Source organism: Siniperca chuatsi, linkage group LG5, assembly GCF_020085105.1.
Source record: "Siniperca chuatsi isolate FFG_IHB_CAS linkage group LG5, ASM2008510v1, whole genome shotgun sequence".
NCBI lineage: Eukaryota > Metazoa > Chordata > Actinopteri > Centrarchiformes > Sinipercidae > Siniperca > Siniperca chuatsi.
In genome coordinates this window covers 13,769,387-13,781,625 of record NC_058046.1, presented here as the reverse complement: position 1 = coordinate 13,781,625, position 12,239 = coordinate 13,769,387, and the positions used below count along the sequence as shown (strand labels likewise).

General features: G+C 44.5%; 1 long non-coding RNA gene across 1 annotated transcript in view; it reads right to left on the bottom strand.

The window, feature by feature from the left end:
* LOC122876661 overlaps positions 1-11,613 on the bottom strand; it is a 55,986-nt gene extending 44,373 nt beyond the window's left edge. The window contains exons 1-2 of the long non-coding RNA XR_006378105.1: positions 11,381-11,613; positions 10,284-10,606 (exon numbers count right to left, since the gene is read on the bottom strand). This is a non-coding gene — a long non-coding RNA (uncharacterized LOC122876661). The remainder of the gene's footprint in view (positions 1-10,283; positions 10,607-11,380) is intronic.
* Between the last annotated feature and the right edge of the window lie 626 nt (positions 11,614-12,239).

Sequence of the window (12,239 nt, the reverse complement as noted above, 5' to 3'; positions counted from 1 at the left end):
GTAGCCTATTTTAGCGTGTTAACTTATTTTTTAGCACAACCTACATACAAGCAGAAATAACAGAAAACAGCAGCCTGGCAGGCCAGGGTAGTTCAAGCATGTGCTCTCAGCCCTTCCGCTGTTTTCAGGTCTCTGATAGAGAAGACAGGACAAAGGTCATGGCTGGGTACACACAGAGGAGATCTCCCTGACCTGTGCACACATGGCCTCTCACCTCATCCACGTCACGGTAAGACAAACAGCACACAACCTTACTGAAACATTTAGTGGCTGAGAGAACTATTTCTAAGAATGACGAGGAGCATCTATTATTGGCGTAGTGGTCTGACCTTGCACCTGTTGGGTGTGGCATTAATGGAATGGGGGGTAGCTGTTCATGTGAGCGCCTGCCTATGCACCCCTGTGCTTTTCCCTTTTATATCCTTATGTATTTCACATCAGGGCATCTTGACATTGTATTTTTGAGTGCACTCATGTGGTACAGTATGTTTTTATATGCATGTGCTGGATTTCTGTGCCTCCTTATTTATGCACTTGCATGTGTGGTCTTGTGAGAGAAATTTTTGTGTGTACTGCATGTGTGTGGTGCTCCCCCATCGGTAAAGTTTCACCCCCCCCACAGGGACAATGCAATCAGATGTCACCACAGGAACCTGATATAATGATCGCTGTGGAGTGTGCTAATTAACACTGAATAGAGCTCATAAGCGCAGTCCCTTTGCCAACAAATCAGCCGACAGCACAGCACACAGGCGTTTGTCAATGAGCCGAGCAGAGACAGGGTCACACACTCATCACAAAATCCAGCTCATTCCAAGGAAAGCGCACTGGCACCTACAGACACATGTGCAGCACATTGAGAATACATGCTCCTTTATTATTGGTGTAAACAGCATGTCAAGGCACAAGACTTTGAGGGAAACGTGTCCTTATTCAAGTGCCCTAAAGCTATTTTCACTCCCTGCTGCAGTAAACAGTATCATTATTTATATCATCATTGCCTATGATGGTGTGTACATACACTGAGAAAGCACAACACTGGCTGTTAGCAGCACACAAATTCAAACACACACTCGTACACAACCACTGGTCTCCTTTGAGATGTCAGCGATCTGCTCACGGTTTGGTGGAGTCATTGTTCAGAAGGGCTCATATTCTTTAACGGGGGGCCTTTTGTTGGTGTAAACAGCATGAATTTTTAATCCAGCCCAAGATTCTGGGCTGGTAATGAATGTGTCTCGGCAGCCAGCCTCTCTGGGGACAGAGGCCCCTGGCTCCTGTTGCTAAGTTTCAGCAATGCTTGTGAGTTCTGGAGGAATCAGCTTGTTACGCCCCACCAATCTAGCACACACACACACACACACACACACACACACACACACACACAAATATATATGTGCATGTGGGCACGCATAAATACACACGAGTACACTCATGTATGTAACCAACAGTCACTTGGGCACACAATCACTGACTTGTGCAAATACACAAAAACAGCCTTTAACATTATATACAAAGAAATTAAACTTTCCAAGTTAAGACAAATACACTTTATACTATATAATGTATTGATACTTGAATACTTAAATGAAAAAATATATGGAAACACACAGACACACACAGATGCTAAATATACACACTCAAACACGCAGGCATTCAGAGAAAGACAGCAACATTTTTCACTTAACTCACTCCCTTTCTATTAAGTCTCTTCCTCTAGCCAAGCTGATTTGAGGAGTGGTTCTATGTTTTCCTTTTTCCAGCTTGCTTTTTTTCTCCTCAGAGGATCCATATCTTCGATTCTGCAGCCAGAGGCTGTCACTCATTTTTTTAGTCTAAAGCTTGCTCGTTCAATAGTGTCAATTCCAAGCCTTGGACATTGACCTAAAGGAGTTCCTTCTCAACACCCAGCCCCAAATCAACCTCTTCCTCCACAGAAATTTTTCTCCATCAAGCACTTTCACCATCAACAGTGAAATGCCCTAAAACTCCTCCCAAACAGCTCACCTCTGACCTCACAGCTCCAGCTAGATGAATAAGGTATTTATTTATCTGCATCTTTCAGTCAGACACTTACAGATTGCACATAATGACTGCGTGCAAGCTTTGACAAAAGCATCCACACAGTTAAAAGCTAAAGCTCTACAATGGAATTTCACATTTATGCTTTACTCTATTCTGACACATTAACCAAGCCTTATCTAAGACTGTGGAAAGAAACAGTAGTTCTGTGGTCTTGAGTCTGAAAATAGATCTGCTCCCATTGGATCCTCTCCTGTCATAGTGAAAAGCTTTAATAAAACTGTGAGATGTATACCGTATGTCAAAGGGTTAAATCAAAGTGTTGCTTTTTTAAGTAAAAAAGCGGTGGAATTCTCCCCTGTCCTCTTTTTTTCTGTCTTCCCCCCCTGAAGCGATTAAATTGCTGATTGATTTTTGTATCTCAGCTCGATTCCTTGCCCCTCGCTCTCCGTCTCTTGCCATTGATCCTCACAAGGCTGCTGACTCCAAAGTCAGAGGACCCATCCTCTCTGGCCTCCGGAAATGAACTTGTTAGATGGGCTGTGCGATTTATTGCTCATGAGGCCGGGGTGTCTTTGTGTGAATGTGTGAGTGTCTATAGGGGCTGTGTGTGTGTGTGTGTGTGTGTGTGTGTGTGTGTGTGTGTGTGAGAGCCAACGCTGCTTACACAGGGTTTGAAATTTATTGCATGTCTGCATTTCTCTGTACACCAGTGCATGTGTGTGCATGTGAGGGAGCAAAGTGTTGAATTTACACCAGTATGTCTTAGTGTGCATGCATGTGTGTATGGATATTATTCATCTTTGATAATGTTACATATTGTGCCAAGTTGGACTTCTTCTATGTTCTATAACCCACAGTGTCCTGTTTAACTTTCCCTGCGCCTGATCTTGTGTAGTAAGATGTTGAGAGTTCCCCCTCCCTGATCTGTCCCGTCCACCTGTGTGTGGCGTCAGACACAGCCCTGTCCTCTACTGCAGCCTTCTCTGACATATTGATTCGGTTCCATTTAAAAGCCCTGTTCTCCTACCGTTATTTACTCCAATAGTAAATCTTTACAATGCCGTAAAAGACTGTTTTACAAACTTGGATTATACAATCTCCCTGCTGCAGCCGCCAGACAGGCGTGTGTCAGGCAATGAGAGCAGAGAAAAGGAGAGGAGAGGTGTGGGCTCGGCACCTCATCTCTCCCTAGAGGCAGATGCAGTGCAATGGCATCAGAAAGTGCCTTGGCACTACTTTAAAGGGTGCTCCGAGAGAATGAGCTGCCTGCTCTCCCTCAACTTCACTCTCCTCTCTCCAGTGTGCTTTGGCACTCCTTTTGTTTTAAGCTGCTGGGTTTTTTTTGTTCTTAGTACTGTGGCATTTAATTTGATAAAAGTGCCAGCTACTGTTATTAGTTTATAGTTCTACAGAAACCGATCTTGCATAACTGACACAGACCTCAAATCAAAGCATTTTCTTACATCATCCAACTAACTGAAGGCCTTTTGTGTGGTTTCAATTATCAGTTTGATGGGAATATTTTAGTGATGATGATTAATTTGAAGTGTGTGCCGCAAGCTAAGAGGTATGGAAATTATAAACTCTCACAAACAACACACCATGGAAGATCTGAATGATTAGTATCCATTAGGACATGTGTGCCAGGTAGTGAAGAAGTCACGCACAAGGTTTGACTCATGAATTCTCAGAGGTCACTATGCATCAGTGTAAATCATTCAGCTTGTATATAGCCGCAGTCTTTATTTCATTAGCGGACATATGCTCCACTTGTTCCCACTGCTTCTCTTCATTGCCGACCCCAGGCCTTCAGCCCTGCCCAGGCGCGGTGTTACTATGGTCCACATGGCCAAGTCACACCAGAGGTAATAAGTACTTAATTTAGGAGCAGGGAGGCGGGCCATGCTTGGCATTTATTGGTGTTGATGGCGAGCAGACTTCAAAAAGCCACTAGGCCCATAATTTATCTCTCTCCACGGACCCTGAGTGTTTCAAGAACAGAGCAAGGAAGACATAGAGAGTGTGAGAGAGAGGAAAAGAGTGAGTATGTGTCTGTGTCTGTCTTTCAGTGGGTGTTTAATACTGCTTGGCTGTTGACTTTGGTATACTTATTCTTTGATGTCAGTAACATGATCATCAATGATCTTTTCCCCAACCCCCTGCAGTAGTAGCACCAGCAGCCGCGCATTCCCACTCACAAACCCATCCAAGTTGAATTTGGCTGTCCAAATCATCTGCCGCTGGTAGCGCTCACATGGGATACCCAATCTGAAAATGTACACCCGAAAAAAAGATAATTTGGAATAAACAATAAATAATTCACTAAAGCAGTTAAATAAGTAATAGTGTGATATCTATTTCTTTGGTGGCGCTATTGCCTTTCTTTATTTATTAATGGGCTTAATAGACACCATGTCTTGCCATGAAGAGCAGTCTCTTGAACTGAGTCCTTAAGGGAAAGAGAAAGTTACGTTTATCTTGTCTATCTCTCCATGTGCCTTTTTGTCTGTCTCTGTGAAGTGGCGAGATGAAGAGCGCAGTCTAGACTTTTTAGTTTGTGGGGGATACGTGGGGGAAAGGGTCAAAGGAGTGACATGAGCCAGCTGTGGAATCCTGATCGTTGCGGCTCTCCTCTCCTTCATATAACACACACACATATATATAAGAATATTCCCATCCCCAGGTCCCCTGTAATAGCCATGAGATTATCCAAAAATACCCTCCCCCACCCCATCCAGAGGAGGATATCCACCCCTCTCTAGGGAGATAGAATGTTTCTCTCCATATCTGGCAACCATGACCACAAATTAAGTGAGGGCTTCTGTGAAATATTCCCTTTGTGTGGTTCTGGTTTTAAAAGCACTCAGAAGGATATAGAAACTCCTCAGACTAGAAACGAGCATACGTGTGAACACTTGGACATCACTTCACATTTAAGTGAAACAACAGCCTTCTCAAGCCCTCTTAAACGAGAGGGCTTACTGTTTCTGAGCCACCCAGCTTTGACTCACAAAGTTGGGATAAGAACATTTGGATGAATCCAGCTCACCACACAGTATACCTCTGAGCTGAGCAGATGCAAGGAAAACTACTGTTACTGTAGATGCATCCATATGGTACATGACTTATTCCTCTCAAAAGAACAATTGTGAACAGTAAAAAGTGATTATATTATCCAAACTCATTAAAAGTTAACCACAAACCACAAAAAGTAATTCTACCACCTATGCTAATGGGTTCCCCTTCCTGTAATTCTTAACTTAATAAAGGTGGAAGGATGATGATGATGGGTGGCAGTGAACTAAGGTGGGTGGGCTGATGGGCGGTTGTTCAAGTGTTGACACCTTTTAATATGTTGACAAATGTGTGCTTCAGTGGCCAGTCAACAACTTGCGAATATACAGCCACATCACTTTCTGCTGCTGTGGAGGACTGAGGCAGTAGAGGCAGTGTGGAGCAGAGCTGAGGAGTGTAAGCGTTTTAGCAGAGAGGTGGATGACAACAAGCCGTCATCCTGAAACATGGCCTGCTGTAGCCAGAGGCTGTAAATCTAGCAGCGTCAGAATTTCAGCACTGGCTACAGTGTGACCAGGCACCTGCATTCTGCAGTCTGCAATGTAGACACTGCAGTGTTCGGTAGAAATACACACTACAGACAACTTCATACAATTATGCATGGTTTGCTACCATATTGTTACTATTATTCAGTCACTCCAAGCTGTTGCAGCAGTTTGTGGTCATTGCACAAAAATATGCATGTGTGAGAATGTGCATACCTGCATATGCATACAGGTACATGCATGTATTCATAGGCACACAATACTCACATTTGCACACTCTCACACACATCTCTCGCCCTCTGAGATTCCCTGGGTGGAGAGAGGATAAGAAAACCAGGTCTGCCCCCTCTGGCCTGTGGCTATTGGGAGGAGAGGATGCCTCTCGACTCCCATTTCCCCTGTTCCGCAGGAGGCCCATCTCCACACAGCCACTGACCCATCTGTCCCGCATGGCTAACTGGGCTCCTGTGTATTCACCATAGCAGAGAAACACTGAGGGGAAGGAGGGGTGAGGGGGGCCCACAACATCTGGGAACCATCAACCAAAAGAGCCTTAGATCCTGAGATTCCAGTCTCCAACCCCACTCCTCACCTCCCCCCTTGCCTCTACTCAACCCCTCCACCACCACCTTTCCTCTCCATCTGTCTCCCCCCTTCCTCTCCTCCCCTCATCCCGGCTGCCCATCATTTCCATGTCTCTTCGGCAGTGGGCCTAATCCAAACAGATTGTCTAACTGTTTCAAAAACATACTCCCTTTCTCAGCCCCCTATGCTCCCCCTCTCCGTCCTGTGTTCATCCCGGGGAACAGACACTCTCTTTCATAGTGGAGGAGGTGCTGGTGTCAGTCTGGCCTGCGTTAGCAGGTTACTGCTGCACAGAACCATTTCAGGAGGAACGAGATAGCCAGGCCCCAAAGCACTTTGGCAGATCACTATTTAATACTCAATCCTGACACATTGCACGCCATCCAACCCTCTCCTCTCCCTTATCCTCCACCTCCCTACTAGGTCTGTTTAGGAATGACCACAGCTGGCCACATAGGCACACTGTGTGTGTGGTTCAAAGCCTATTGTCTCAGGCATATTATCCAGCCCTGCCACCCTATTCTGCAGGCCAGTGCTGAGCCAGGGAGAGCCTTTGCGGGGAGAGCCCCAGTAGGGGCTCGGGAGCTGAGAGGTATCCCAGGAGACCACCAGGCCTCCCACTGGGTAGCCTGCCTACATCAGAGGCTACTGCCTGCTGAACTCCTGCATACTGTGTTTTGTTTAGAAGGAAGCTCTGTCCCTATTTACCATAATTGAATTAAAAGGATTAACATGGTTCCAGTGTTGCTCACATCTGTGTTCTTTATGATTCCACCTCTTTCCTTGTGTCTTGGATTCTTGAGGGAGGGGGACTGGGGATTTGGAGCTTCTTAGAAAATATTTTCTGTGAAATAAATGCAAGATTTTACATAATTAAAGCCCTTTTTACGATGTGCAGGAAAAGCAAGACAGGCTATAAAAAGTCAATTTAAAATCTAAAGACACAAACTGAATGATCATCATAAGCCTATTAAAATTGAATAGAAATATTGTTCTGTATATTTAGATTTTAAACCAAATAACATAAAGTGATGATATAAGATGCTGTAAGAAATCCAGTGGAACTAGCAAAAAGATTCTCTGTGTTGATTTTAGACCGAACATGTAGCTGCCGTCACAATTGGATTGTGACTGAGGGTCAGGAAAGCGGTGGCCTACAGATCAGAGGCTGGATTAATTGTTGACATTCTCCCAGTCCAAACAGAACCCTTACTACCCCCATTACACACACACATACACACACACACCTTCCCAACTACATTAAGGTCCTGACAGACACTTTGATTTATGTCTAGCCACCAACAAAAAAAGAGAACAAAATCAATTGGCTATTACCGCACTTAGCACTGGGCTGTCACCACCTGGGAGTAGGGTGTTGAAAATAAAAGACAGAGTCCATACAACTCTTCCATACCACTCCATATACTCATTCCCACTGGGGAGACACAGATCAGTGCTCAATCTCCATATACACAGCTAGTCTCCAAACTGAGTGTAACACTTGTGCTCAGAGGCGGCGGTAGCCCAGAGGTCAGAGAAGCTGGCTTGTGACTGAAGTGTTGATGGTTGGAATTGCCAGACTGGCTGGAAAACTGTGGGTGGAGAAAGCAACAACCACTGCCACAACACCCCTGAGCAAGGTTCTGACTTCCATCTGGCTGACAGAAGAGTGCTGTGGTTGTACTGGGCTGCTAGCAGGTGTAACTGTTTGTAATTGCATGAATATGAAGCACAGTGTTGATGAAACAGATCAAACATTCAACATAAAATAAATGCAATACCTGAAAAAACTCAGTTTCGCCGATTCTCTACTGATTTGTGGTTGTGAGTAAACTTAATCAGTGATGTTGCAGCACTCAGATTTAATCTGTCTGCACACTTTGACCGGCCCCCCTTATCTGTTAGAATGAGGTAACTTCCAGGGTTTCTCTTCCTTTTCTCTCACTCTCTGTCACTCTTTTTGATTTGATTGAAATACTACATTCACTGTCAAGGGCACCTATTGTGCGTCAACTCTTTTGCACACCAGTCTACTATTCCCTGACATAATACAATACAGTCAGCTGTGTAAGGTTGGCTGAAATACCCTTTCTGTACTGTCACTGTACCCCTTCACCTTCACTCGACCCCTCTGTCCTCCACTCGAAATTGTCCTTCTGTATTTAGGTCTTTTTATTCCCAATGGAAGCTATTCCAGGCATGCATCATGCAAGCAATAGAGATATTTTTATGGTCAAGCATCAGGGGGTAGAGTGTAAGGAGGTAGGGGGTTGCGGCATTAAAAAGGCAGTGATGTATGTTTTAGGGAACCATGCTACTTGACTGAGGCAGAAAAGTTTACTCGGATACAGTGGAAAACAAAACAGAGAAATCACACACTACACTACTACCTTTTTTCTTTCCCCTTATAGGAGAGTGCCAAATGGAGTGCAGTTGACAGCGGTAAAATGGGCCATATTGCATCACACTCCCCCCTCCATGTCATCTTGTCCCTCGCCAGCACAGGAACCATGTCTGACCCAACAACTGTGTGTCTGCCAACTGGAATGCGGGCCAGGGTCAGTGGCAGGGGCCTCATGGCCTCACAGGGACTATTCTGAGAGCAGGAGCTCATCTCTGTTCTAACCCTATACTGGCGTCTTGTGACTGCAGTTAAAAATGGCCCTATGTGCTCACTGACTCTAAAACACAATCATACTCTCTCTCTCTCTCTCTCTCTCTCTCTCTCTCTCTCTCTCCTATCTCTCCCTCTCATGCACACACACAAGACCTCACTTGGGAGCTGCAAAGTGGAAATTAGGGGATGTAAAGCCACAAAAGCCTCATGTGGTCCTGTGTTCTCTAAGTTAAGCTTATTTTACATTTCTGCAGTGTTAGTCACAGGCATCATTATAATCAAATGTTCACTGGGGACTAGGCATAATGATAATAATTTGGGCAAAAAGTTAGATGATTATAACATACATGCTTGTACAATCGAGCTCAGTCAGCATATGCTAAGTGGTGTTAATATAGTAATGCATTAGATACATGTGGACACACCCACACTTGTGCAAGTACACAAGGACATTGTCACAGTCTCAAAAAATGATGCTGATAACATGTAATACAGTTATAATCTGCAAATTATCTTTGTAGTTCCATGTTCAAACCCGCTGACCATACACTGTAATCTCTGTGTATTTAGCGTTTTCTTTGGAGAGCTGGCCTGCGCAGGACCTCTTTACGACACTGTAAACTTTAACTGCCTGGTTCTTAGTGCTTTAACTCCAGTCCAGCCACCCGAGGGAAACAGGGAGCTTACGGACGGGGTTTACGGGATTGAATGGGAGAAAGCCACTGCTGTCCATCTCAGCAGCAGCAGCATGACAGCCCACAGCCAGCAGTTCCGACACTGCCATGTAGCCATTACGATACAGTATTTTGCAAGTTGTTCAACAGGTATACCTTTATGTTTTTGTTTTACTCATATTTCAAGACATACAATATGGCCATGGAGTACAATATGGTCTAAACAAACACTTAGCTTGTTCTGCTGTATCTATACAGTCCTAGTGATGTCAACCCCACCCACCATGTGCTGTACGTCAGACATGTTCAAACAACTACTAACTATAGTTTTTATATATACTGTATATATTATATATTTTACCCATGGTTGGAGGATATGGATAAACTGATGCCTAATCCCTTAGACTGGTAGCTTAGTGTCTCTCCATCTTGAGTTGGCTTTTATCACCAACTCTGCATGTGATGGAGAGGCTTCTTGCTGTTAAATCATCTATTTCATGAGTTGCTGTTGCTCTGAGGGAAAAAAACTCAAGGAGGCTATTAGAGCCTGGCTGTGTTAATGCAGCCACCCATTAAAAAATCCCCATGGAGCTGAGGAAAGTGGACTCATACACATACCAACAGGCTTGCACTCACAGATAAATATGCATACACACACAAAAACATGCAATTACAGACACAGACATTATTAAAATTAAAATATTTCATTAGACATTTAAATATTTAATTGCATACTAGTCATTCATAGATGCTTGGGCGTAAACAAAATCCAGAACAATGATGGAGTACATTATCCACAGAAGTTGTGCAACACATACTCACAGAGACACCTGTTGTGACACTCAGATTGCCATAGCCCCAAGATAGTCGGTCATCTCTGAGTGCTCGCTCACGTGAGCTCCTGGGGGTTGAGACAGAGCTGCCTTCTGGTGCAATACAAACAGGACTTTTATAGGCATGTTTACGAGCGGGTCGTCGTCGTCCCCCGTTTTGGGCTGAGTTAGGCTGTGCCGAGCTGGGCAGGGGGGGCAGGCAAGGATTGATGTCAGGCAGGACAGTACAACCCTGTCTGGGCGTCTGGGTCATATACCATGGCCTCTGCTCTCTCTGGTTTCAGCTCAGGTTGCTGTTTCATGTGGGCTCTCCTGCAGGGGGACACTAACTGTCAACATAGCTCCTCTGTGAATGGCATAGGTCAGTGCATACATGTGGTTGTAGGGTGTCTAGTTGGTGCTCACAATGGATCATGTAGAGAAAGCACCCCACTGTGAAAATGAGCCCTATAAATAAGAGCTAAACATGCTGCTCCACAAAAAACATGATCCAAGTCAAACACTGTTATATTGCTTGGGTCAATGCATTGATGTTACAATCACATCAAAGCTTACATTTAAGGACAGGATGAACATTTAGCTAAGGCATGGTTGCTTTCTAAGCTTCTATAGTGTGTAGTGTTACCACAGCTTTGCTAAAGGCCAGATGAGGCCCTGACTTCATAGGGCTAAGGAATCATTATGGGCTCATAAAGGGCCCTGTGCCAAGCCTCCACTCAATAAACCTGGATCCACATGGAGCCAATGCAGCTGATTAATTAGTCAAGCAATCAATGGGCTGCGCCTTCCATCCACTGATTTCCTCCAGTATTTTTCCCAGGTACTGCAGCAATTACTACACATGTACAAACACACACACACACATGCACCCACTCGCACACACACGCATACTGAGCGCAAGAAACCATACATACAGACACACAAATACACAGACAAGCCATCACACACTTTTCCCTCCTTTACACTCACATACACTTGCCTACAAAATGATAATGAGATACAAAAACAAAGAAAAACACTTTGAATTGGGGATAAGAGGCGACAAAGGGAAAAAAAAGCAGTGGGAATAAGTAAGAAAGTTCTCACCTTCAAAGTAGTGAGAGCAGGCTGGCTGTCAGTCAGGAGAGGGAGGTGCCATTTGAAGGATCAGTCATCCTTGACAGTGCTGTCATGGAGAGCCTTAATTAGCCAGGATTACTTCCTCACTTAATGAAGCATGCGCTTCTTCGTCTCGGACCGAATACTACTCTCCCCTCTCCCTATTTTCCCTCCCTCAGGTTTTCTCCTCAGTCTATCTCCCTCACTCATTCTCTGTAGCTCTTTCCTGTTCTCTGTGCTTCTCTTCAGGCAGGCTGTTGAAATCGCTCTTCATATTGGAGACTTCTCACATCCCCTATCATAGACGCTCTGTCACTTCCACTAACCCAACTGGGTGTGTGTTCACCCCCCCCATCTCTACTCTCTTTCTTCTTCATGCACCCTCAATTCCTCCTCAATTGTAGCCTACACTTTCGCAGGTTTTACTTAACCACTGCTCAACCACCGTGCTTGGACAAGACCTGTTGGTTTGTTGTTTGTCTATTTGATTGGCAGTGAACAATTAATTGCGTGGTCCTTCCAAAGCTGTATCGCAATGATGCCCTATAGGAGAGGGGAATTTTGAGCTAATGAAAGATGGTTGCTAGTTTTTGCAGCAGGTGAAGGCAATGTCAGCATTAGAATTCATCTTATAACAGAGGTTTGTATTCCCTCTCTCATTTTTCTTGCCAATTTTCACTGTATTCTCCCAATAACGCGCAAATGCATTACAAAATCTTAAAATCATATAAAGTTGGTATTTTAAACCTGTTGAAGGACTGCGGAGGAGGATGAAATAGTTGAGTAAGACAGTGATGATGGGGTGAGAAGGGAGAGAAGAGTGGTGATAAAGAGGGCTGACTAATAA